This window comes from Pinus tabuliformis, chromosome J, assembly GCF_031772625.1.
Source record: "Pinus tabuliformis cultivar Carrire ecotype Pingquan chromosome J, CPIR1, whole genome shotgun sequence".
Classification (NCBI taxonomy): Eukaryota; Viridiplantae; Streptophyta; class Pinopsida; order Pinales; family Pinaceae; genus Pinus; species Pinus tabuliformis.
Window position 1 is genome coordinate 1,570,746,762 of NC_142295.1, and position 5,415 is coordinate 1,570,752,176.

Below are 5,415 nucleotides of genomic sequence, written 5' to 3' on the forward strand. Positions count from 1 at the left end.
CCCTCTGCGATCAACCTCAGAATTCTCTTAATATAAAGAGTCCATTCTTCTTCCCGGATCCCTCCTTGCAGTGCCATTTCGAAGTAGAGATTACACTTCTCTCTCTTATCACTTGTCCCATGGAACAGCCGCAGAGCTGATGCTTATTGAAACTCTTTTAAATCAGAAGTGGAGTACTTTCGAAGTACCCTTCCGCACTATTAAGTCACACAGGGAGACACAAAAACTACCATTCTAAAATGTCAATGTCAAGCTAAAGATTGTTAGCTAACTTACAATCAATCTTTATTTTTTCAATTAATTAATTAAAAAAATGTTATATTTATATATTATATTATAGAATCAAGATAAAATAATGCAACCATACACAGGGATAACTGTGATTTTGTTTGGGTATTTGATATTGTTAGATTTTTGCGTGATTTTGTTTGGGTATTTGATATTGTTAGATTTTTGCTTGGCATTTGGATTGGTATTCTCATGAGTAAAGGATTTTGATGACATGATGAATGTGATAGAAGGATGAGAGGATGGTGCGACTACACCTTATTTGCTGCACCTCTGATTTTGGCGGATTTTGATGACATGATGAATATAATAGAAGGATGAGAGGATGGAGCGACTACACCCTATTTGTTGCAACTCTTATTTTGGCTAGGGTTTGCATGATTGTTGCTTCAGTTTGTGAACACTGCCCTCATGCTCCTTTCTCGCGGCTAACCTGGGATTCTTCACACTCCTCTGTTTCATCACCCTACCTGGCATCTCACGAGGGATCCTACACTAGCATCATGGGTTGTCAACAAGTCGGCGAAAATGGAGGTAGACCTAGTTGACTATACAGACGACCCGTATGCATCTATGCCCATCTGGACCACATCGCCCCCTCCACTATTAGATGTGTCGCTATCTTCGTCCCTAGCCTCCCTTGTTGGTTACCCTAGGGCAGTTACACTCGCTATTCCAAATGACCCTAGCTCCTCATGTTCGGACATTTCTCTGCCTGATGCCTCTCTTCCGTGGTCGAATTCAGATTATCTCCCCTCTTCTCCGGCATCCCTACAATTCTTGGCTACATGCCTTGATACCACCTCCCCCTCTTATCTGTTGGCTTATTCCTCTATCCCCTCTGTTGTTTCACCCCCTCACTATCCGTCCTCTGCATCGGTTTCTACCCCGTCAAATCATCTCTCTAGGCCTCCCCGTCTTCAACCAGATTCCTAGCATTTTGTCGTTGGCCCTCCCTCTTTTGGCTTCTTTGAAGGTCTGTACCAAGCATGTGCATCTCATGAAGACAAAGACCCTGCAAGAGAAGAAGCCGAAGCCATTTCAAACAAACAAAGAACCTTCACAAATCACCAACTATTACAGAGCCGAAACCCTTACCCTCCTCTTTCACTCAGGCCTTGCGACAATAAGCAAGAAGTGACAAATAACCCTACGAACAAAAGACATGTGACTTTTAACTGGAGAGATAAGCCCACGGATTCAACTCGAGATTGCATGAGGATGACCGCCTAGGGAGAAGTGTAGGTAGGTAGAGTTAAATTCACAAATTAATTATAAGGTCCTTGATATACCAAATCAACTATATTTTAATTATTGACATTGAAGTTTGCATCCTCGAGAATCCCTACCAGTTTTGGTATCAGAGCAAGTTTCTCTTCTTCAGTGAAGATGGAGGTAGGAAGAAGAGGTCAGGGTAGAGCCATCAGAGGAGTAGTAGATGAAGGGCTACGAGAAGAGATCAGTGTTTTTTCTGCACGTTTGGCAGCAGTGGAACCAGGAAGGCGCAAAGATTCTGAAGGTGGAGATGACAATGAGGAAGAAAATGCAGCAACGATAGATGGGTCGGGTGAAGAAGGACTAGAGATCAAACTATTGAAATCAGTTTTGATGGCTAACAACAAGCCAAAACCAAAGCTTTCTAACTATGATGGTAGCTTGTCCACAGAGGCATTGTTGGACTAGATAAGTGAGTTAGATAAATATTTCGAATATGAAGAAATCAGTGAAGATAGGAAGATCAGGTTTGTTGTTACCAAGTTGAAAGGACACATAGCACTGTGGTGGGACAGTGTGCAGGCAGAAAGGAGAATATTGAACAAACCATTGATCAAAAAATGGGACAAAATGATTGCGAAGATGAAAAGAAAATTTCTGCCTAAAGATTACCAAATTACCCTTTACAGACAGGTGCAGAACCTAAGGCAAAGAATGATGACTGTAAAGGAATATACTGAAGAGTTTTATAAAGTAAACCTAAGAGCTGGGTATGTTGAAGATACCCCCGAGAAGACAGCGAGATTTGTAAATGGTCTACGGATGGAGATCCTAGACGAGATTAGTATTCTTTCCCCTAAGACTATAGAGGAGGCGTATCAAAGTGCTTTGAAAGCAGAAGAGAAGATTACCAGGAAACATAATGCAAAGAGAGGACGTGGTTTCGGCAAAGGAAGAGGACAGTCCTTTGGTAGAGGTAAAACTGCCAACAACAATGAAGAGGGCAACAGTTCGAAGACTTCGGGACAGAGCGAGAGGGAAGGTAACACTAGGGGAGGAAGGCCATACCAACGTGGAAGAGGTAATGGCACAGGTAGAGGAAATTCCTATCAGTGTTGCAAGTGTCACAAATGGGGGCATCGATCTTTTGAATGTCGTGAAAATGAGCAAGCTGGACAGAGTGGAGCTTATGTTTCTCAACCTAATGTAATAGAGGCACCGCCACAGGAGATGGAAAACGTGCCCGAAACAAGAGAATCCTTGGTGTTGAACAAGGTTTTACTAAATCTATCTAAGGAAGTAGCTGATCTGACACAGAGGAAAGAATTTTTCCAGACTGTGTGCAAGTCGGATGGGAAATGTTGTAAATTAATTATAGACAATGGAAGTACCGATAACCTGGTAGCTACTGAAATGGTGGAAAAAAATGGTTTGAAGAAGTTGAAGCACCCAACTCCATATAAGGTGTCTTGGTTGCAGAAAGGACACCAACTGTTGGTTGGTGAGCAGTGCAAGGTGGAGTTTCATATTGGCAAGTATCGAGCGATAAAAAGGTGTCTTTTTAACTCCTAATTACCTTCACATTAATTATCAACCCAGGGACGACTTTTTATTTCAAGAGTGTACTCAGTCTGAGGCGGCTATTTACTCAAGAGTAATGTTTTGCAGTATAGTGCTTAAAATCCAAAAGTAAATGAATGCTTGTAAAAGAAATCTAACAATAACATAAACTCAAATGCTCTGAAATCCAACTATTCACTCAGCAAACATCAATTGAGGATATAGTAGCAATAACTCATTCCTCTAGAGATTGATGCAATTGAAATCAAACTAGAACAAGACAATCAATTTGGGAACGAGGAAGCAATAACCAATGTTCTCTACAGTTGACAGTCCTGCTTTAAAGCAATTAAACGGAAATATAAATTGAACTAAAGCTACCATTGAAAGTAAACTAGGAAAACTCTTTAAAAAGCAAACTATTGCAATTAATCAATAGAAATGAACAACAAAGTAAATGGGCAACAAACTGTAATTAAAGGAATCTGAACAACAAACTCTAATTAATGGAAATGAACAACACCAAAGCCAAATTAATAGCAATCTTTACTTTAAGAATAAATCGGACAACACACGGAAATAGAACAACATTGATTAATGATGGAATATGAAACAATGCTAGAAATTCAAATATAAATACACAATAACTTAACACACGGCACACATTAATAGTAATATGATTTTGGTAATCTGATTATCAGTCTTAGTTATAAAGAATACGACTGTATTTTGGAATGGAACAGCAACGTTCATAGATTTAACAATCGCAAGGAAATATAGTCTCTAAGATAAATTCAGTAATACCAATTAAAGAGTGTTACAACACGGATACGCTGTAATTGAACAACAATACATTTTGTAAGGACCAGCAATGTTATATCAATGATTAAAAGAACATCAATGTGTTACCAAGTCAAGATGAATCAATACGGCATTCCTGTCATAGAGAACGATATTACTCAATTGAACATAAATCAGATATAACAGAACCGTGATGTAAAATAATAGAACATACGAGATTACCAAATAAAGTTGATAATGAAAACCATGCATAAACCAAAGAGATAATATACATCAGCAACACAATCCACCAGAGGCTAGGCCCTTAGCCGCCAGCGGATGCTGCTGGGTTACTTCAGGATTAAAGATGGAATGGCAACCAGATTTATATTAAAATATCAAAGCAGAGTTACAGTGGATTACAACAAGAAATCTCTGCATCTCTTAGCCATTATCCATTCTCTCTGCCATCCTCAATTCTAAATCTCTAATTCATCCTCAATTCCATCATTCGAATCCATCCCCCTCTCTGATCTCCGTTTTCATTTAAATAGAGAGAGATTAGAGAGAAGCTACAACAAAGATAATTACAACACGATTCCTATTACAAAATTAGATTGTTTCCAACCAATTGATCAACAAGAAGATATATTTCCATCCATCTTTCAACAAGAGCAAGGCGAATTTGGCTTTGCAGCTGAGATTTGGAAAACGGCCACACAGCGAATCTGAGAAAATCATGCTCAAAGAACCCTGCATTTCTCTCAATACAAGCTGAATTTGGGCAAACCGTTCTTCACTAAAGTTAATTTGGTCCGTTCTGGACAAAACCCATGTTCTAGATTTTCCAGATTCATCTTCATTTGCTCAGAATCTCAACCGCAAAATTGTCACTTCTTATTCTAGCGCATTTCTGAGTTGGCACTTTTAATGATCAAATCTTCAATCTGGAAATTATCTTGGAGGCTAAAAATGGTGAATAATGTTATAACCAATTTATTAAACTTTCATTGATAAAATCATGCATAATCATCAATTTATTAGAAATAAAGGAGAATAAATAATATTTTTACATAAGAGCATAAATCATTGTAAAATAGAATTATATGATAAATTATGATAAATGAAGTGATGAAGAATGGTAGAAATGGGTGGAATAAGCGTTCAAAAATGACAATAAGAATGGCATATTAAAGACCCAACAACAAGTACAAGGACAAGGTGACTTGCGATATTATGCCTATGGACGTGTGCCATATTCTACTGGGAAGACCATGGCAATATGACAGAAAGGTTGTCCATGATGGGGAGAAGAATTTTTACAGATTTGTTAAGGATGGGATAAAGCATACGCTAGTTCCCATGAAAGAAGAAAATACTGCAGAAACTAGTGGAACAAAAGCATTTTTGATAGGCGGAAAGGAGTTTCTGCGACAGATTGAAGGTAATGAGGTAAACTATGCAGTTGTGCGGAGACCAAGAGCAGTATTGATACATACTGAAATTACTGACTTGCCTGTGGAAATACAGGACATGCTGCAAGAGTTTAGTGATATTGTGGTAGATGATCTA

General features: G+C 38.7%; 1 pseudogene; it reads right to left on the reverse strand.

The window, feature by feature from the left end:
• LOC149233488 (lysine-specific demethylase ELF6 pseudogene) overlaps positions 1-77 on the reverse strand; it is a 14,936-nt pseudogene extending 14,859 nt beyond the window's left edge.
• Between the last annotated feature and the right edge of the window lie 5,338 nt (positions 78-5,415).